General features: G+C 41.2%; 1 protein-coding gene across 5 annotated transcripts in view; it reads left to right on the forward strand.

The window, feature by feature from the left end:
* Positions 1–22,952, forward strand: part of LOC127003286 (zwei Ig domain protein zig-8-like) — a 151,193-nt gene that overhangs the window by 92,004 nt on the left and 36,237 nt on the right. For 4 of the 5 annotated variants that reach the window (XM_050869748.1, XM_050869749.1, XM_050869750.1 and 1 more), the window contains exon 4: positions 5,693–5,766. The exons of the other annotated variant lie outside the window; for it this stretch is intronic. The gene's annotated coding sequence lies outside the window, so the exon portion shown is untranslated. The remainder of the gene's footprint in view (positions 1–5,692; positions 5,767–22,952) is intronic. 5 annotated transcript variants of the gene reach the window in all.

The raw sequence follows: 22,952 nt of genomic DNA on the forward strand, positions 1-22,952 counted from the left end.
TCAAAACGAGGGAGGCTTCACTTTCTGCTTCATTTCATAGCTTCACTTTTTTGCCTGTTTCAAGACTTAAGTTTCGGGCTTCAAAACGAGCGAGGCTTCACTTTCTGCTTCACTTCGCAGACTCACCTTGATACTTAGATAACGTTAAGACCTCACCTGACTTTTCCGGGTTCGTGTTCACCTTGTTACAGTTTCAAGGTCAAGAGGAGTCGAGGGAGGTCTTGGGGAGTCAAATTTCAGGCTCGGTCTCTCTTCAGCGGACTCTTGGAAGGTCTTCACGAGTTTCTTTGTTCTTTAATAATAATAAGACGGAACTTTCACTCTTCTTGCCTTCCTGTCCTTCCTTGTAAACTTCCTCAACCTCTTCCGCGGCCATTACCCCCCCCCCCTCCTCCTCCTCCTCCACTTCCTCCTTTTTTTATGCCTTGTCCCCCCTTGCAATTCTTTCTCCTCTTTTTCTTACATCTTTTTCATCATTATCTTTTTCCTGTGCCTCAAAATCTTCCAGAGCATCTTTTTCTCTTCCCCTTTTTCCATCTTACTATTTTTTTTAATCTTTTTCCTGAACACTAATGATAATGAACCATCTATCATTTTTCTGCACAGCCTCTCCTCTTCTTCTTTGTATAGTATTTCCGCCTTCCTCTTTTTTCTGAACTCTTCCAGTGCATCCCTTCCTCTTCCTCTTCTTACAGCTTTTTCACCTTCCTCTTCTTCTTAAGTCTCAGTAAAAACAATGATTGCATCCTCCCTATCCTGCCTCTTTATTTTCCTTTCTCTTTTTCCCCTTCCACCTTCCTTCTTTTTCTCTTCCACTTACCTTCTCTTAGACCTTCCTTCCTCTTCCTCTTGCCCCCCTCCCTTTTAATCTCTTCTCTATTTCTCTTCCCCTTCGATTTCTTTCTAGTATTTTTTCTCTGAGTGCTTTTGGAAACTCCCAAATCTCTTCTCGTCCATTCCATGTCTCTCTTCCTCCTCTTCCAGCCCACTTAAACCCTTTCTCCTCTCTCTCTTGGTCCTAAAACCACCTCTTCTCCTTCCGCTTGGCCCTCTTGAAATCTCTCCACCCCGCCCCCTCCCCCCTGCCCTCTCTCGTGTTTTCCTCCTCTTTACCTAATTATTGGGCCCGGCGAGGCCTTATTTTTAAGCCCTAACTTCCCTCCATTGTCTTTGGGAGTGCTGGCCTGCGAGAGCCGTCATGGAGATGGTAATGGAGGAGCAGGAGGAGGAGGAGGAGCAGAAGGAAGAGGAGGAGCAGGAGGAGGAGCAGGAGTAGGAGGTGGAGGAGGAGCAGGAGGAGGAGGAGGAGGAGCAGAAGGAGGAGAAGGAGCAGGAGGAGGAGGAGGAGGAGGAGGAGGAGGAGGAGGAGGAAGACAGAAAGGAAGAGGACGAGGAGGAGAAAGAGGAGGATGCGAGGACGAGGACAAGTAGAAGGAGGTGGAGGAGGAAGAGGTAGTAGAAATTAAAGCAAAAAAAAGGAAAAACGAGAAAAACAAAAAAGTTACCCAAAACCATTCTGAGTTGAAGGAGAAAGAGGAGGAAACATGGAAACATGGAAACATGGACGAACAGGCAGCAGAAAGCCTATTGGCTCATTGCGAGGCTGCCTGCTTTCTGTGATTTAATCAATCCATCAGCCATAGGAGTGGCTTGCGAGAAGGATTAAAGCACTTCTGTACGTACTCGTGGGTACTTTTAGTTCACTCCCGACGCAGCAAAGTGGCGGTCAATGTGATTTTTAAAGGAGTTGATTGTTTCCGCACTAACCACTCCTGCAGGAAGGTTGTTCCAGTGGCGGACGACTCTGTTCGAAAAATAATTACTGCCGATATCCGTAAAGCATCGCTTGGCTTGAATTGTTTTACCGTTGTTTCTTGTTCGCGGGTTAGTTTGTAGGATGAAGAGTTTGGAGCGATCAACATTGCTGAATTTGTTCATGTACTTGAAAACTTGTATCAGGTCTCCCCGCAGTCGTCTCTTTTCCAACGTGAAGAGGTTGAGTCGCTTCGTAAGGTTGCGTTTGCAATGAGGAGGAGAGGAGGAAGAGGAGTAGAAGACAGTGAAACAAAAAGACATGATAAAGAAAAGAGAAAAAAATAATGGAGCACAAAACACTAAGAAAAATATTATAGGGTAAAAAACGAGGCAGAAAAACATGGTGAGAAAGAACAACAAAGAGGAAGAAAAGGAAAAAGAAATAAAAACTCGAATATGAAAATCACAAAAACAGAAAAAAAACGAAATGAACAAACCATTTTATATCTGAAGTTTCAAATTAATTAAAAAAAAATAAAGAAGTAGGTGAAGAGCAACGCAGCCGTCCAATTAACATGAGGTGTAAATGGGTGACGAAAGGGAGGCCTCGGAACACTGCAATCGGCAAATGGACTGAAGGCGACAACCAATCAACCTGAGTTACTGTAGCCTTCGGTGTCTTCGTGACCTGACTCGTGTTACATTATTAAAGACTCGAGGGCGTGAACTATTTTTTTAAACTAGTCAACGCGCACACGCACACACACACACACACACACACACACACACACACACACACACACACACACACACACACACACACACAAAGGAGAGAAACTTTGTCACCACACGAAGGAAAGTGTGAGAAAGAAAATAAACAGCTAAGGAAGAGATACAAGTTGAGAGAGAGAGAGAGAGAGAGAGAGAGAGAGAGAGAGAGAGAGAGAGAGAGAGAGAGAGAGAGAGAGAGAGAGAGAATATCAGGCATATGCATATTGATCCCGACAAAGAATGACAGACAGACGGCAATACTGACAGATAGAAAGACATACATACATACATACAAGTAAACAGACAGATATAAAGACAGTCAGATAAAACGAACAGATGAATAAACACAGAGAGAACGACGGATTAAAACTGACTGACAGAAAGACAAACATATATAGAGGGAAAAAACAATCCCTTACCAAATCACTCGACACCCATTCAACCTCCCCCCCCCTCTCCCCCCCCCCCTTCCCCCTTCCCCCGCAGCACTCCCCTCTCAAGCATTCAGGCCGGCGTCGGAAAACAAGGTCGTTAATGCAGTAAGACCCAAAGAATTAAATGCCGCGGACGAAGCTTTAAAAAAAAAAAACATTAAAACTAATTAAAACTGCTTGGATACGTTTTAGAGTTTAGATTCATTTAAAGCACGCAACGTGCCTTGAGAGAGAGAGAGAGAGAGAGAGAGAGGAAAAAAAATCGTTCTCTAACAAAATGCATGTGAACGATTGCGTCTTTGTTTTCCCCTGAGGTCGTTAACAGTTAAGCCTCTTTAGCGTCGGAAAATGTTTCAGGGAGATGGAAAAACACTTATGGAAAATGAACTAAATACCAAAAAAATACATCTAGAAATAAAACATACATTAATAAAACATTTGCTCACCTGACTGACTTGGAAAACACACACATATACATCATCATACCCACCCGACCCCTACACCTACCTAAAAATACACCTGGACGAGAGCAGCTACAACACACCTTTATCTGTTAAAGGAGAACAATACACCTGGTCACCGCTACACCTGCTGCTACAGTTAATCGAAGCTGCGCCGACTTAATGCAAAACTTCGGTACACTAAGCTGATCTCCATATTGTTTAATGCAACACCGGGCCACGCTTCGGTTCAAGCTGTCTAAAACTATCCTTGCTTTAAACCGCCTTTCCGCACTCTTAGTATACATTGAGGAGAGCACATTTAGGTACACGTGGGTGATGGTTTACTGCATTACCCCTGGAGAAAGGGTTTAAGCGTGCAAGAAGAAAAGAAAGGTGTGAAATGGACGAGAAGAGGAAGAGGAGTTTACATGAGGACCCACAGAAAAAAAAGTGAAAAGAAGTCGAAGGGGAAGAGAAGAAATAGAAATGAAAGGAGAAAGGGGGAAGAGTAGGAGCAGGAGAGCTTTAAAAGAGGAAGAGAAAGAGAGGGATGAAATAGACATGAAGAGGAGGATGAGATTTAAGGAGAATTCAGGGGAAGAGAAATGTAAAAAAAAACTGAAGGGGAAGAGAAAAAGTAAGAATCAAAGAGGAGAGAGGATTGGGAAAGGGGATTTTGCTTTTTAATAGGAGAGAAAAAAGGAAAGGAAAACTAACGTGGCTGGTCCATATCTGGTTTACATTACCCTTGGCTACACTCTGTACACCTCGTTAGCACACACCTGGGTATATCTGATTAAACTTTCACTTCGCTACACCTCCCCGAAAAGCGGTGCACGGAGGTTCTAATCTCGCTCCCTCTTCGCAACACAATACACGCTCCTTCTTACCATTTATAAGATTCTCGTACGTAACAATTACCTAAAGGATTTAAAAATAGCGCTGTAATTTCCTCTGATTACAGCCCACTTTCTTCCTTCTTTCTTTTCCTTATGTTATCCTCCTCCTCCTCCTCTTCCTCCTCCTCCTCCTCCTCCTCCTCCTCCTCCGCCTCCTCGTTTACGGCTCATTTTCATTAAGTATTCAACGAGACCTCTAAGAATTTCGTTCCATGAGCAAACTTTCATTGCTTATAATAGACTCTGTTAACTTCTAATTTTCCAAACAGTAAAATATTAATAAAAGGAAGTCATTTAAAAAACAAACATTCATATTACTCTCCATTTTTTCGCCTTTTTTTAAATATTTGTCTTCCTTTGTGTTGGAGCGTACCTTGTAATTTTCTTCACAACAAACATCTAAAAAGTTTATCAACCTTTAATCATAACGTCTATAAAACATCAGATTATAAGCTCAAACTCCACTACTTTATATCCCTTTTTCCATCTATACTGTATACTCTAGTGATGACTTTTACATTTCATCATCTCCGTTTTCTCCTTTTAATTTCCTCTTCCTCTCTTTTCTTTCTCTATTTTTTAATCTATTCCTTATATTTACTTTTCTCCTTTTACATTTTTTTCTTTGTTTTCTTGCTCTATTCCTTACTCTATTCCCTACCTAAATTTTTATCTACCTCATATTTTCCAACCTCATACCCTACCCTATGACATCTTTACTTTTCCATTATTTCCCCATTATATTATTCTCTATCCTATTCTCCTTACTTTAACATTTACCACTATAGCTTTTATCAAACCAATGCAACGTACCCATGTCATCCATCAACAACCACTTTCTCCTTCCATCCAACAAAGCAAAGACATTTCCATTCACCCGATATTACCACCATCTTAACATCCCTTTACTGCATAACACCACACACCTATTTCCACCTCTTCAGGCGCTTGAAAATCAAAATCTCAAAATTTAAGCCTATAAATCTCTACTCCATAATTACTCTTCCTACCACTTTCTATACATAGATTACCCGTTTTCCCAGTTATTTTTCCGCATATCCCTTTCCGTTCACCGTTTCAGACTTCTTACCCACTCCGTTAAACACCCATAACATTCAACAAAGCAGTCCACCCTACCCAATTTCTTCTCCACCTTGCGTGAGTAAATGGACATCGTCTAAACGTTTCATGAAAATAGAAAACGAAATATTGGCGCTTTCTTAACCTCCGTAATGTTGCTGTTTTTCTTGCATTTTTTTCTTTTTTTGCAATAATGGGAAGCGCAACGAATTATCAGTGTGTGTGTGTGTGTGTGTGTGTGTGTGTGTGTGTGTGTGTGTGTGTGTGTGTGTGTGTACAGGTAATGCTCAGGTGCTTTTCTCTCCCCCAGGTGTCCAGGTGACCAATCGCCGGTCGAGGTCACCGCGATAAGCAGGTCAGCGGCGCTTCAGGGAACAAAGAAAGGTGAGCAAAAGGGCAAGATACATATATATATATATATATATATATAGAGAGAGAGAGAGAGAGAGAGAGAGAGAGAGTGTGTGTGTGTGTGTGTGTGTGTGTGTGTGTGTGTGTGTGTGTGTGTGTGTGTGAAAATTCACTCCGATTTTTCTTAGTCTATGTAAATCAAACATCATCGGAAACGCGCACATACGTACGCATCCACGCACACGCACGAACGCGCGCGCACACACACACACACACCCACACACACACACACACACACACACACACACACACACACACACACACACACACACACACACACGGGTCGGTGTACCTTTCGACCTTTTAAACTTCCTAATGAGTTTACCTTTTGACGCGATAACCGATGGAGGTGTTAATTGCAGTTATCAAAAACTTACCAGGAGTTGACGTCTCTCTCTCTCTCTCTCTCTCTCTCTCTCTCTCTCTCTCTCTCCATCTATCTATATATCTCTCTATCTATCTATTTCTTGCTATGTTCCATTCGTTTAACTATTTTATGCTTTTTTTTCTCAATTTATATTTCTTGTACTTGTCTTGTGTCTCCAAAACGTGTCTGGCCTTCCTTTTTCTATTTCTTTTTCTTTCCTCCACCTTCGCCTCTTACTTTCCTCAACTTTATCCATCTTTTTTTTGTCCCCATTTTTCTGACTAACTGTAATCAATGACAGAGAGGATAAGCATACGCACACACACACACACACACAAACACACACACACACACACACACACACACACACACACACACACACACACACACACACACACACACACACACACACACACACACACACACACACACACACACACACACACACACACACTCATCGTAATTACGCGACCTTGCGCCGTATTTCGTCCTTCGGTAAGCAGAATAATTGCTTTTCTCAAGGCCATGTGTAAACAGTAGGTGTGTGGGGGGGGGGGGTGAGTATGTGTCTATATGCTTTGCCCGTCATTAATCCGAGTTGTACACAAGGAACATAGATCGAAAAAATGGAAGTTAAAAGTTTCAACACAAAATATAAATACGATATAAAAAAAACAAAATAAATAAGAAAGCACACAAAGCTATCTTACCTTTCTTCTGTGTGGTGACGGCGGTGGTAGTCCTTCGCTGCACACCCCTGAGAAAGAAATATAATAAATAATCAATCAGGCAAAACACGACTAAAAGCAGATCCAACACTCTTTAGGATCACCTGATGAAACGACGGGCATATATATATATATAAGAAAAGACACAAGAAACAAGAAAGAGGAAAAGAGTAATATATACGCAAAATAATCTGATAAAAGACAACGATTACGCAGAACAAGACTAACAAGCAACAGATAATGACACTTTATAGAAACACCTGATAACGCTACAGGTAAACATGGCGTGAAAAGGCGCCTAATAGGGATGAGTCAAGACTTTACTTGTACGGCGTTTGAGTGAAAGTTTACCTGCATGATCTACTGCAAAGGTGTGTTCAGTGGTGCAGTCTGTGGATGGACACACACACACACACACACACACACACACACACACACACACACACACACACACACACACACACACACACACACACACACACACACACACCTCCAATTACAAGACCGCTCACCTGGCTGGCCCTTTACCTGGCTTAACCGTCCGCCTCTGTAATAAGAGCTGCAGGTAACCCAAAAATGCAGGTGTGTGTAAATAAAAGTGATTTACAGCCATGCTAATCTATTCCGGGAAAGAAAATACACGAGTTAGCCTTCCTCCTGACCTTGTTACTTGCCGGAAAATTATATGAAAAGGAGAAAAAAATGCGAACTGGATACCTGCAGAAAAGACACCTGGATTTTGGTTTACCTGTTGACCTGTTGTAATAAATCTGTCTCCTTCAAACTTGTCTCTCTTTCTCGGTTCTTTTTTTTTTTTGTCTCTCACTTTCTTTCATGTGGTGACAGGAGGAGGAGGAGGAGGAGGAGGAGGAGGAGGAGGAGGAGGAGGAGGAGGCCTCTCTCTCTCTCTCTCTCTCTCTCTCTCTCTCTCTCTCTCTCTCTCTCTCTCTCTCTCTCTCTCTCTCTCTCTCTCTCTCTCTCTCTCTCTCTCTCTCTCTCTCTCTCTCTCTCTCTCTCTCTCTCTCTCTCTCTCTCTCTCTCTCTCTCTCTCTCTCTCTCTCTCTCTCTCTCTCTCTCTCTCTCTCTCTCTCTCTCTCTCTCACGGATCTAGTCTATATCATCGAGTTGTAGTATTTATTTTTCTTTCCCTTTCATTTTCCTTTTATTTATATTTATTTTCTTTCTTTTCCTTCATGGAGGAGGTTCACGTTACAACCCTCGCATTGCTTCCACAAAAGGGCAATATTCATTATTTACGTCTTCCCTTCCTTTTCATTTCCGCTCTTTTTTTTCTTATTATTATTCCTTCTCTCTCCATTAGCATCATGCATATACATTTTCTTTCCACGCCTCCCTCTCATTTCCCTCGTTTAACTTTCTTGCTTTATGTTATCTTCATATTTCTCGTTTATTTTTCTCTCTCGCTGTTTTTCTCCTCTCAGGTTGCATTACATATAAAACTTTCGCTTCACATTTCTCTTTTCAAGTCTCTCATTTATCTTTTCTTCGTAACATTCATCGTTTTTTTTCCACCATTTGCTTTCCTTCCCCCTCGTATTTATTTTCCCTTCCCTTCCTCCATCTAGTTTTCCGCTTCCTAGTATCTCATTTTCCTCTATTTTCAGGTCATGAGTCTTTCCTCGTCTTCCTATATTTTTTTTCGTAGCCTTATTCTTATTTGGGGTCATCACCACCACTGCCAAAATACAAACGCTACCACTATCATCACCTCCTCCTTCTCCTCCTCCACCTCCTTCTCCTCCGTCACTAATTCCTTCCATCCTTTCCTATCTATCCTCCTTCTTAACATTAGTTTTATTATTCTTTCTCGCCACCTCAACTAAGAAAAACAAACACTGCTACCATCACCATCTCCTCCTCCTCTTCCTCGTCCTCCTCCTCCTCCTCCTCCTCCGAGCCGTCACCTCACTCCTCCTCCTCGTCTCATCTCCTCGTCTCATTACCGGGCCTGGGCGGAACGAGGCGCCAAATATTCACTCCTTATGAGGTAATCTGGGGCGTAATCCTGCGGTGATGAGTCAAGTGAGGACAGGAGTGAGTCTGCTCGTGGGGAGGGAGGATGAGGATGATAATGATGATGATGATGAGAAGGAGGAGGAGGAGGAGGAGGAGCGAGAGAAAGAAAACTGAAAAGATAGCAATTGAAGAAGTATTAGAAAGAGAGAAAGTCTTAGAGCAGAGCAAGAGGGAAAATGAGGAGAAGGATGAAGAATAAATGGAGGAAGAGGAGCAGGAGGAGGAGGAGAAAAGGAAGAAATGGAGAAATGGAAAGAAGAAAAAAAAAGGACAGCACATTTAGTGATAATAACAGGAATCTTAATAGAGGAGGTGCAGAAGAAGGAAGGGAAAATAAAAAAATAAAAAACTTGAACCAGTAGCAGAAGAGTTTTCAGAAGGAGGAACAGGTGATCGAGGAGGAGAGGGAAGGAAGAAAAAGAATACAGAGAGGAAGAAGAGGAGTAGTAGAGAGACAGAGAGAGAGAGAGAGAGAGAGAGAGAGAGAGAGAGAGAGAGAGAGAGAGAGAGAGAGAGAGAGAGAGAGAGAGAGAGAGAGAGAGAGAGAGAGAGCAGTACAAGTCGGGGCAGGAATCTTGACGGCAAACTCAAGAAATAGTGAAGGAGAGAGAGAGAAAGGCAAGAAGGCGTGAAGGACTGAGTACATACCTGCTTAAGGCCAGGTAATTGCCTCGTCAGGAAGAGTTAATTAGTGTGTGTGCGTGTGTGTGTGTGTGTGTGTGTGTGTGTGTGTGTGTGTGTGTGTGTGTGTGTGTGTGTGTGTGTGTGTGTGTGTGTTCAATATAAGCATCACACCTTCAATTACCTTGGGGAAAAGAGAGAGAGAGAGAGAGAGAGAGAGAGAGAGAGAGAGAGAGAGAGAGAGAGAGAAAATGCCAGCACAATATAATAAAGAAATTCGGACAAGAACACATGTCACACAATTCCAATAATCATCTCTACTTTATCACCATTCTCTCTCTCTCTCTCTCTCTCTCTCTCTCTCTCTCATCCACACACACACACACACACACACACACACACACACACAGGAGGAAGACTTAGGACAAACATCACTCGAGAATCCTTTACTGACGAGAATAAAAGGAACCAAACAAGAGCAAGAGGGGAGGAAGACAAGGAGGAGGAGGAAGAGGAGGAGGAGGAGGAGGAGGAGGAGGTGGTGGTGGTGGAGAAGAAGGAGGAAAACAAGAAAGGACATGCAAAGTTCCGCAACGACACACACACACACACACACACACACACACACACACACAACAAAGGGCATAGTCTCCCCTCGTGTGACTCGTCCAAATGACCCTTATAAGGTAGGAGACTAATGACCATATTACCTTTTCCCTATGGCTTCTGAGGTAAGGGACGAGGAGGAAGAGGAGGAGGAGGAGGAAAAGGTGACCTGGCATCGCCCCAGAAATGCAGTGATTTGAGGGAAGGAGAGAGAGAGAGAGAGAGAGAGAGAGAGAGAGAGAGAGAGAGAGAGAGAGAGAAGGGGGGTTGTATGGTAGGCGAAAAGTGAGGGGGAAGATGTCATGGTCATTGCCGCAGTGAATGTGAGGTGGAGAAGGAGGAGGAAGGGGAGGAGGAAGAGGAAGTGGAAGAGGAGGAGGAAGAGGAGGAAGAGGAAGAAGAGGAAGAGAAAATAAAAGTCACGCTGGCAGGGCAATAAAATATGAAGCCTTGTAAATAAACAAAAAGAAAAAATGAAGAGAATTTGCAATGTAAAATGAGTCGAAAAGAATAGAGAACAGGAGAAAGAAGAAGACGAGGAAGAGGAGGAGGAGGAGGAGGAGGAGGCAAAATAAAACATGAATCTTTAGGTGTAAGATAAGAAAGAAAAACATGCAGTATTTGTAAGGAAAAGAAAAAAAAGGAGGAGGATAAAAGGAAGAAGAAACAAAAGAAGAGGAGGACGAGGAGGAGGACCAGGAAGACGAAACCTTATAAAAGAAGACGAAGACGAGGAAGAAGAGGAGGAAGAGGAGGAGGACGAGTAAACAGGAAGAGAGGACATAAAATCGCAGACTGCAAAAATGACAAACATAAAGCAAAATAAATCACAAGAGGAAGGAATACATTCGGAACGGAGAAAAGCTGAGGAGGAGGAGGAGGAGGAGGAGGAGGAGGAGGAGGAGGCGAACAATGAAAGAAGCGATTAGGAGGCAAAAGAAGCAAGGCCGGAGAGAGAGAGAGAGAGAGAGAGAGAGAGAGAGAGAGAGAGAGAGAGAGAGAGAGAGAGAGAGAGAGAGAGAGAGGAATGGTTAACCAAGATGAAATGAGAGAAAGAGAAGGAGGAAGAGAAAGAGGGAGGAGTGCTGGATGAAGAAAAGCCAATATTCTCTCTCTCTCTCTCTCTCTCTCTCTCTCTGATCCTAATATTCTGTTTGCTCTTATCTCTCTCGTTACACAGCACTTTCTCCTCTCTCCTCCCCTCTTCCCCTCTCTTCTCTCCCTCTCCCCTCCGTATCTCCCCTCTCACGATCTGTTATCTGATACTATAGCAACATCAGCAAACTCTAGCTCTCCCCTCTCCCTGCCCTTGCCCTCTCCCTGCCTTCCCCTTTTCCCTTCCTTCTCCCTTTCACTTCTTCGTTCCTTCCCCTCTCTCTCCCTCCTCGCCTACGCAGCCCACTTTCCCTTTCACACCTCCCGTAAACAAAGTGTCGACAGAGTTCAAAGGGAAACGTAAACTCGCATTTTACACCCTTTGCCGTTTTTTACCCTCTGTTTATAAATCTACTCGACACAAAAACATGTAGGTATAAACAATGTATAGTAATAAAAAGAGAGATTTGTCTTAGTAACTAGCCATAATAAAGTATCAAGGGAGTTTTGTGTTGTTTTTAAAGGCTTAGTCTGCCAAGTTAGAGCGCAGTAAAAACTATATGAAGAAAAATAGGAAACGGTACCTCTGACTTTGTATATTATTGCTCTTTCCATAGTCAAAATACAAAAACAGTGGTGACGATACAGACATAAGAAAAACTAAGGCTATGAACTACTGTAATTGAGAAAAAGGCAGGGGAGACATGGAAAAAAAGAAAAGAACAAAGAAACGATGTAAAAAACGGAAAAATTAGAAAAAGAACTAAAGTGAAAGGAAAATAGATAAATAAAAAAAAAGAAACAGATGAAGCCGAGTCAGTTTTTAATATCGCAGCTTGCTACAAAAAAATAAGACAGTAAAAAAAAAAATAGAAACTGTAACGTCTTTTTCACCTATCGCTCTTCCCACAATCGAAACAGTAACAGCGGAGACGATACCGACAAATGGATCACTAAAGACTAACAGTAAAACCAGTAGAAACTATATAAAGAGTAAAGAAGAAATAAGAAACTCTAGCTCTGCCTCATTCTCTGCTTCCCTAATTAACAAAACAAAAGGAACGATGAAAATGAGCCAGACAGTAATGAAAGCAAGCCTACCAGTTATAACACAGTAAACACACTATAGAAAGGGTAAAGTAAATAGAAGAAAATGGAACTGTCTTCTCCTCTCCCCACAAGTCACACAGAATGAACGGCGACCATGAAGCAGACCGATGTGCCTCTAAGCCTAACACACGCGGCTTATAGTAAACTGTCACCCGCGCCCACAACTCTTGCCCATGACCGATCGGACCCATTACACGCCAATCGCTTTTCTGAGGGCAAGGTGCGCCGGCAAGAACTAACTCGCCTTCATCGCCTTTTATCTGTTTTGCTTTTATTTATCTTTATATTTTTTTTCTCTTTCGTTTTGGGTTCCTTCTCTATTTTTTTTTTCATTTTCACGCCGTTTATTTCTGTTATTTTCCTGTTTTCCCTTCTCTCCTCTGTATTTCTCTTTCAATCTTGCCCCTCTTCTTTTTTTTCAGTCTCGCATAGTTTATTCCTGTTCTTTTCCAGTTTTCCTTCTTTCCCCTGCATTTTTCTCTCACTCCTGCTGTTTCTTTTTATTTTTTACCCTTTGTACATGTTTTTTCTTTCATCTTGGTTCTCTTTCGTTTATTTTCCTTCCTCTCCTCTTACTTTTTTTATTTCAATCCTCTTTTTTTCAATCATTTCTTGTTTTTTTTTTCCTGCATTACTCTGCCTTTGCGTCTTCTATCCTTATCTAATTTTTTTCTTTCCTCATGTTATTTTTTTCCCTTCTTGGTTCTCTTTCGTTTATTTTGCTTCCTCTCCTCTGCTTTTTTTTCTTTCAATCCGTTTTTTTTCTCTTTTTATTTTTTGTCTTCCCTTCCTTCCTCTGCCATTTTCTCTCAATACTCCTTTTTTCTGTTTTTTTCATGGTTTCCTCTTTCATCTGCCTTTTTTCTCACAAATCTCAGTCCTTTTCATATGTTCTTTTCATGTTTTTTTTTCTTTTCTGCTTTTTCTCTCAATCCTCAATCCTTATTTTTTTCATTTCTTGTTTTCCCTTTTTCTCAGTATTTTTTCTCTCAATCCTCAATCCTTATTTTTTTCTTTTCTTGTTTTTTCCAATTTTTCTCAGTATTTTTTCTCTCAATCCTCAATCCTTATTTTTTTCATTTCTTGTTTTCCCTTTTTCTCAGTATTTTTCCTCTCAATCCTCAATCCTTATTTTTTTCTTTTCTTGTTTTTTCCCATTTTTCTCAGTATTTTTCTCTCAATCCTCAATCTCGTTTTTTTTCATGTATTCTCAGTTATTCATTCCTGTTTCTATCAATCCTTCTGGTCCTCCCTCTTTTCTCCCTTACGTAACACACACACACACACACACACACACACACACACACACACGTGTACAAGGTTGCTCAGTCAGTAAACAGAGTCACTGGGCGTCACTCGGCGCACCAACACGGGACCGCCTGTGTGCCGCCCCTCACTAATGGCCGGCCCGTTTGGCGGCACTCTTTGAGGGGGGGCAAGGGGAAAGGGAGGAGAGGAGGTGATGGTGATGGCTGGAGTAGTACGGAGGAGGTAGTAGTAGGGATGAGGGAATGGAAGTAGGGCAGATAAGGAGGATGTTAGGAGGACGAGGAGGAGGAGGAGGGGATGATGGTGGAGGTGGTTGTAGGGGAGTGGGAGGGAAGGAAGCGCTGATAAAGAGGATATTAGAACGAGGAAGACTAGGAGGAGGAGGAGGAGGAGGTAACAGCTACACAACGAAGTCAGTGTTTCGAGATGACTCTCCTCACAGTCCATCATACAACGTAATGTCCTCGAAGTCCACTTTAACGATTTTTGCCGCACTTGACTTAAAGGCCCTTATAGTTTTAGACTCAAAAAAACCTCTAACCCACTCTGTATATAAGACTAGCAGCAGAGCAAAGGGCAGACATAATCTTCACCGACAGAGAAATATTGAGTCCTACCTCCTCGTTCCCATCAATAGTATAGCAACACCGATGTGACACAAGAAAATTTAATGGTAAGGTGCACAAAATAACCTGACCATAACACTAAGAATTTATGGGAGAGATTGATCTTATATGTAACATCAAAACACGGAACAATATTTCTACTTAGTAACTATCCTTATAAGCAGAACGTCAAACACAGTCCATAAACTACAAAAGAAGAAGCATTCGTACACGCGAAAGATTTCATTATCATTTTATATCAAGAAAACTACGTGCCATCCGTCAGTACCTCCTAGTTCCCATCAACAGTATAGCAACACCGATGGGACAACAAACGGTAAGGTGCACAAAGGAGCCTGACCATCACACTAAGAATTTATGGGAGACTTTGATCTTATAAGTGACCAGAACACGGGAGCAATATTTCTACTTAGTAACTATCCTTATAATCAGAACGACAAATACAGTCCATAAGTTACATAATAAGGAGCATTCGTGCACGCCAAAGATTACATTATCATTTTATATCAAGAGAACAACGTATCACCCATCAATAATATAAGCAATAGCTGTGAAGAGAATAGAACACCTTTTTTAGTATCTTTTTATAACGAAAATATACCTGAAATCGACCAATAACGTAAGCAAAAGCAATGAGGCGAAAAGTATTTCTTTCATGCAGCCTTTATAAGAAAACAACAAACGATACATAAAGAACATAAGCAATAACAATGAAGAGAATATAACACATTTTTAATAGCTATACAACACGAAAATAATACATCACCAATACATCAACGTCAGCAATAGCAGTAAAGATGATTGTACACGCTTTTAGCAGCATTTGTAACAAGAAAACACCCCGATATCCATCAATAATGTCCGCAGAAGCAGCGAAGAGAACAATATATCCTTTTTAGAAGCTTTATCACACAAAAACAACACATCGTCAATACACTAACATCAGCAGTAGCGGTGAAGAGGATAATAAACTTTTAGTAATATTTATAACAAGAAAACGGCCCCAATATCCATCAATAATGCAAGTAGAAGTAGTGAAGAGAATAGAGCACACCTTCAGTAGCTTAAAAATACGAAAACAACACACCATCGGAACAATAACATCAACAGTATCAGTGAAGAGAGCATTATATATTTAGTAGCCATTAAGACTAGAAAACAACTTTACCAATACACTAAACTAAACATAAACGATGAAGAATACACAATTGTATGAGCTATGTATTACGAAAAGAACACATCATCAATACTATAACATCAGCAGCAGCAGTGAAGGGAACAATACAAACTTTCCCCATCACAGCCGCCAACACGCCCGGCACCTCGACGTCCCATCCCATGTATAGGATCTCCGCGCCCTTCACGAGGCGCCGAAGGGCTTATGAATACCATATGAGTGTGGCGCCCCCACACACACACACACACACACACACACACACACACACACACACACACACACACACACACACACACACACACACACACACACACACGTATACACATTTTTCCTACACGAACACTTTTTTGGTAGTGATATTCCTCTGCAATCTCTTTTTCTTCTATTCATTTTTCTATTCCCTCTTCTCCTCTTCCTCCTCTGCCGAGACACACACACACACACACACACACACACACACACACACGAACATACACTTTTTAGTACGGTTATGTTCCTTTTCTTTCTCCTATTTCTTCCTCTTCTTATCCTTCCTCTTCCATGTCTCCTCCGCCTCTTCTCCTCGTCCTGGTCCTCCTCTTCACACACACACACACACACACACACACACACACACACACACACACCTTTGTTAGCTAACTTTCCACATATGAAGGAAGATAAATAATTCCAATTTGCATAAACGAGTACGGAAAAGGTTTAAAGTTACCCCATATAATCATTCTTGAAGGGGCGAGGAGGAGGAGGAGGAGGAGAGAAAGCGCCTTCCACTTGAGAATATGAAGAGGATATAACAGCGAAGGTGAGTGCGTATAACAGGGATAAAGGAGGAGAGAGAGAGAGAGAGAGAGAGAGAGAGAGAGAGAGAGAGAGAGAGAGAGAGAGAGAGAGAGAGAGAGAGAGAGAGAGAGAGAGAGAGAGAGAGAGAGAGAGAGAGAGAGTAAACAAGATAAAAAAAGGAGGAAAGGAGGAAGGAAGGACATCAAGACTGCATAAGAGAAAGAGAAAGAGGAAACATGGAGAAGGAGAAGAGGAAGAAAGAATAAGGCAAAAAAGAGTAAAAGATGAATGGAGAAAGGAAGGGAGGGAGGAAAGCAAAACGACGAAGGAAAAGCAAAATAAAAGAGGAAACGAGGAGGAGGGAGAGAAGGAAGAAAGAAAAAGAGAAGGAGGGAGAAAAAAAGGTGGAGAAGAGGAGAGGAAAGGAGGAAAAGAGAGAGGGAAAGCAAGAAAAAGAGTAAGGAGGGAGAGGACGGAAGTAACAGAAGTAGAAAAGGAAGAGAAAGAAAGGATAGAGGAAGAAAAGAATAAAGATAGGGAGAAAGGAGAGGAGGAGAGAGCAAAGGAGGTAAAGGAGGAGGTAAAGAGGGAGGAAAACTGCGTGAGAGAGAGAGAGAGAGAGAGAGAGAGAGAGAGAGAGAGAGAGAGAGAGAGAGAGAGAGAGAGAGAGAGAGAGAGAGAGAGAGAGAGAGAGAGAGAGAGAGAGAGAGAGAGAGAGAGAGAGAGAGAGAGAGAGAGAGAGAGAGAGAGAGAGAGAGAGAGAGAGAGAGAGAGAGAGAGAGAGAGAGAGAGAGAGAGAGAGAGAGAGAGAGAGAGAGAGAGAGAGAGAGAGAGAGAGAGAGAGAATGAGAGAAGCAGTCGCGCGGGAGGAAGAGAAATAAAGAAAGAGAATGAAGAAACGAATGGAAGAAAGGAGAGGAGGAAGAAGAGCAAAGGAGAAAGAGAAACAAGAAGAAAATGAATGAAGGAAAGTAGAAGTGTGAGAGAGAGGGAGAGAAGATGATAAGACAAAGATAAATAAAAAGAGACTGAAGGAACGAATGGAGAAGGGAGTAAGGAAAAGGGAGGGACAGAGAGAGGCGAAATCATAATAAAAAATGATAAATAAGAAGAGAATGGAGAAAGGATTGTAGGAAAAGAAAGGGATGGGACGACCAAGGAAGGAAGAAAACTTGCACAGAAAGAAGATAACAGGAAGAGGAGAATAGACGAAAGAAAGGAGGAAGAGAGGAAGAGGAAGAGAGGGAGGACAAATTAAAAGAAAGAAAAGATAAATAGTAAGAGAATGGGATGGAAGAATAGAGGAAGAGAAGTGAATGAGAGAAGGAGGGAATGAGGGAAACGAATCAGTAATATAGAGAAATATGAGAAGAATGAAGGAAAGAAAAGAGGAAAAGAAGGGAGTAAGAGATGGAGGCAAGTAAGAAAAAAAAGAAGACAGAAGAAAGAGGATGAAAAGAAAGGAAAGAGACAGGAAAATAAGAGAGAGGTATAGAGATTAATTGCCAGAAAGGAAAATACACAATAATAGAACAGAGAAAACAATAAAGGAAGAGAAAGAAATAAGATATATATGGAGGGAGGAAAAATCGCCTTGGAGAAAGAGAGGAAGGAGGGAAAGCACGCGTGACAGCCAAGGAAACGGAGATAAATAAGGCGGAAAAGGCATATGGTAGGGCGGGAGGAAACTGGAGACGTGAAGGGATGGGAGGAGGGAGGGAAGAAGAGGAGGAGGAGGAGGAGGAGGGAAGAACTATACGCTTTAAACAGTGAGAGAAGGAGGACTCTAAGGGCAGGAAAATATGAAACAAATGAAAGAGAAAGAAAGACGGAGAGAGATAAAGGTATGAACGAGATATAAAGGAAGGAAAAGGGAGGAGTAGAGAAGGAAAGTGCATAGGAGAAAGGGGAAGGAGGGGAGATAGTAGGGAAATGAAAGGGATGAAGGAGAGACCAGAGAGGATAGTGGAATTGAGAAAGGGAGATAAGAAGGGGAAGGGTAATAGGAAAAGGGTTAGGGAAATGAAGAAATGGAAGAGGGTCAAGGAGTAAAAGTAATAGGGGGGGAAAAAAGGGAGAAGAAAAGGGAATAGAAGCAGGAAGAGTTAATCGTAAATGAAGGATAAAGCAAAGCAGAGAAAGGAAAGGGAAAGAATGATTGTGGGAGATGAGGAAAATGGGAAGGAAAGGAAAAGAGGGAAGAGGAGGAGGAAGAGGTGAAAGAGGAGGAGGAGGCTTGTGAGCGTTTATTATGTCTCCAAACACACGGCGCCTTGTCCACCCAGACTCACACAACACACAGGAGCTGCTCCTCCTCCTCCTCCTCTTCCTCCTCTTTCTTCTCCACTGATTGGCAGGCAAGCCGTTTTACTTTCCTTCCTCCTCCTCCTCCTCCTCCTCCTCCTCCTTCTTCTTCTTCTTCTTCTTCTTCTTCTTCTTCTTCTTCTTCTTCTTCTTCTTCTCCTTCTCTTCCACTCCCTGATCGTCCTACACCTGTTTTATTAGGGAAGCATCTGGTCTTCGTGTTGTTCTGTGCCTCCTCTGTTCTCTCCTCCTCCTCCTCCTCCTCCTCCTCCTCCTCCTCCTTATCTTGTTTGCCCACAGCTTACCCTTGTCTTCCTTATCCTCCTCCTTATCTTTACTGTTCCTCCTCGGGCCCTTTGTTCCCTCCCTTCATTCCCCTCCCTAAATGGTGTTTCATTCTGATGGACACACACACACACACACACACACACACACACACACACACACACACACACACACACACACACACACACACACACACACACACACACATATTCGTTAAACACACACATAAATAAACGAGTGTATGAACTAGCCAACGTATGAATAAATAAATACAAGAAAAATACACATAAAACAAATACATGGGGTAGCAATGATGACTGCATGATGAAGGAGCGGCATTTGTCAAGGATTTATGTTCCCCTCTCTCTCCCTAATACCGCGAAGAGCTGCGTTATATGGAGGCGGAGAGGTAATAAAGGAAAAAAGATAAACGTCGTATAAGCCGCTTACCTCTTCCACGAACCCAGCCCGGGCGGCCTTTCGGTGCATTTCTCTCAACAAAAAGTATATTCAGTGAGGAGGGATTGCGACAACACAACATTTGGGCTTAGTTCTAAAACTCGCATGTATGATTATTTTTATCATATTCTGTAAAAAAACAGACACAACAATATAAACATAAGACATAGCAGTAAACACTCAAATGTAAGCATATATAACAGTGAAGATATATAACAAAACCGTATATAGACATTATAGGCAACAACACAGACATAACAGTAAACATATATAAGTGCATACATAAAACATATTAGAAAGCTGTGTAGGGATAACTGTAACAGACATAACAGCATACACACAACATAATACAGGACTAACAGAGGTAACAGTAATAACACATAACAGACATATCAGTAAAGAAGACAAGCCAGTGGACACATATAACACACCTTCCAGGAAACAAACACAAGACAAAAGAATAATAACATACATGAGAGCAAAGACACAACAGACATAACGAACATAACTGCATAAAAATCCTGCAGCAACGCAAAACTAATGTGTATTCATATAACATGAAAGACTCGTTTTAAGTTTAGTAAAAATATAAAGCACAAAATTCTGAGACTGCAACCTTTTTTCCGTATTCCAGGAAGCGAACGCTTTGCTCTCTGTTTCATCACTCTGAACAAGACATATTCTAGCAACACAGCACTGCCCTCTGTCTCTTTCTAAAATCGAAAAAGCACTGATTCAAGCGTTAATAAAAGAAGCAGGGTAATTTAAATAGTCCAAAGCAATCAGATGTTACCCCTAAAAAAATCAGCCAATATTTTTTATTTACTCCTTCACCCACACTAAAGGTAAAAAAAAATCATAAATACGGACAAAATAAGCAACACCATATAATGGAAACTAACTGTGCTATGAACCCTTATTACGCTCTCTCAAATGCTCCCAAGGCGGCAGCATTTACTATCAAAACAAGCAACAATATTACATGTCAAAAAAAGAAAAAGACTGTACTATAAAGAAACATTCATAGAACCCTTTTTAATCTCTGTACATGCCCCAGAGACTCCATTGTATAGTTTCTCTTTAATTCAATCTCACAAAATAAGTAAAACATATGTCAGTAGAAGAACACCGAAGCTGTAATAGTAAAGAGATGGTAATATAAACTTTTTAATTACTTTAGATCTTGCAGATACCAATAACTAGTTTTCCATTATATCCATACCTCCGAAAAAGGAAAGAATTGCAGGTGTACAAACTATGAGACAGTAACGTGGAGAAAATGATAGATAAGGAACCTTCAAGTTCGTCACATGTCATACGAGACGCCAATATTTAGTTTTTTCGTTATTTTCATCTGCCAAAGAGACACAGAATTTCAGATGCATAATATAGGACACAGAAATATAGCGACGCACTTATTAACTCTCCAAGATTATCCACACTCATTTATTTTCTTCATAATTTCATCTTCCAAAAAAAAGCAAGGAATCTCGAATATATATAAAAGGAAACAGACATACACAGAAACGGTTACATTAATGCTTCGGTTAACTCAGATATTACATAAATGCAAATACATCGTTTTACGTATATATAGTCTACCTCCTCCCTCCCTCGTTTAATTCCCACCTTACACATAAAAGGCATCCAAATTTCACGTCAACAAATTAAGAATGTAATTTAGTGTGTGCAAATGCCGCCAGTTTCAGAAATGCTCTACTATTCACACACACACACACACACACACACACACACACACACACAGAGGCCCCTCCGGTATGCGTTTTCTATATGACGGCAACAAACTAGAAGGGGAAACTGAAAAGAATAAACACACTCTCTCCGGTCCCGTGCACACGAATTTCATAGTTCCAATTGCTATATTACGTCCGGGGCTGTACTAATAAGTGTAGCAGAAACGGTTGGAGAGAGAGAGAGAGAGAGAGAGAGAGAGAGAGAGAGAGAGAGAGAGAGAGAGAGAGAGAGAGAGAGAGAGAGACCGGACTCACTTTTGTAGATAAATTTAACGAGGTCTTTGTGGAGTAAGGTTGGCTATTTTCTCTCTCTCTCTCTCTCTCTCTCTCAGGAATTACGCCCAAAACACATGATTATAAGAGCATGAAAAAAAATGTCTATATACTTTATTAATGCTTTCTTTGCGTCAGGTGTTGTCTTGTTACCTGTGATTTATATTAGCGTTTCTTGTGCTTCCCTGTAATCAAAGTTGTGCGTGTCGTTACCTGTCACCCAAATTAAAGTTTTAGACAAGCTTACGAACATATTTTCTTTTACTTCATTATCTTCTATTTCGTTTCTCTCCTCTACTTTCTACTCACTTCATGCTTAACTTTTTTATTTTATTCATCTATGTGCTAACTATATTCTCCTCCTTAATGCCAGTTCTTTCATATTTCATTCCTTTATTCTGGTCCGTTTTCTATTTCAGGTTATTTCATTTCTTTTCTGCGCAAGTCTCTCTCTCTCTCTCTCTCTCTCTGTGAAGTGTAAAGGTTTTTTGTTTTTATGATCTAGTTTAGTTTTTTTTTGTTTGCTTTTTCATCTCTCATTCTTTTTGTTTGTTTGTTTCATTTAGTCATCCATTACGCTACCTGGTGCTTTGTGTGTGTGTGTGTGTGTGTGTGTGTGTGTGTTGCTGAAACATCTTCCTCCTCCCTTCCCTTGGCATTGCTTTGAATTATGCATTTACAAACAAACGCACACACATACACACACACACACACACACACACACACACACACACACACACACACACACACACACACACACACACACACACACACACAAACACACACACACACACACACACACACAAATTACAACCACTACACTTTAAATCAAATTTCTGGCCTTCCCATTTCTGGAGCGAAGGAGGAGGAGGAGGAGGAGGAGGTAGAGGAAAAGGAACTAGAATACATATAGGAAATTAAACAAAATGAAAGGAAAACTGGAGAGAGGAGGGAGAGGAGGAGGAGGAAGAGGTGGAGCAGAAAGATATGGAAGAGGATGGAGGAAGAGATAGAAAGGAGTAAAAGAACTGATGGATGAACAGAGAGAGATGCAGAGTGAAAGAAAGAGGATAAGTAATCGATGAAGAGGAAGAAGAAAAGAGAAAAGGGTGAAGAAAAATATGAAAGAAGGAAAAAGGATGAGAGGATGAAGAGGAAAAGGAGCATAAAGAGGAAAATTATAAAGAAATTGAATAAGAAGAGACGGAACACTGTGAAGAGAAGGAAAAAGAAAACGGGGAAAAGGAGCAACAAAAACAGGAAAAACGAGGATCAAGAAGAGGAAAAAGAGGAAAATGAAGCAAAAAGAGAAGATGAATAAGAAAGAGGAGTAGGAAAAAAAGCCGAGATGGAAACAGAGCAAGAGAAGAAAGGAAAACCATAATTAGATAAAATAAAACGACAAAAGGTAGAAAGAGAAAAATGGAAAAGAAAGAGGAGGAGAAGGAAAAGGAAAAAGGAAAGGAAACACAGAGACGAGAAGGCAATAGAAGGAAAGGAAGAGGCAGAACACTAAGAAAAGAAGAAAAAAAAAGTAAAAAAAAAATTAGAAGAGTAAAGAGGAGAAAGAGAAGGAAAAGAGGTGGAAACAGAACACTAAGAGCAGGAAAATAATGAGAAAAAAAAAGTAGAAAGAGGAAAATGAAACAGAAAGAAGTTGAGAAAGAG

The sequence above is a fragment of the Eriocheir sinensis genome, chromosome 25, assembly GCF_024679095.1.
Source record: "Eriocheir sinensis breed Jianghai 21 chromosome 25, ASM2467909v1, whole genome shotgun sequence".
NCBI lineage: Eukaryota > Metazoa > Arthropoda > Malacostraca > Decapoda > Varunidae > Eriocheir > Eriocheir sinensis.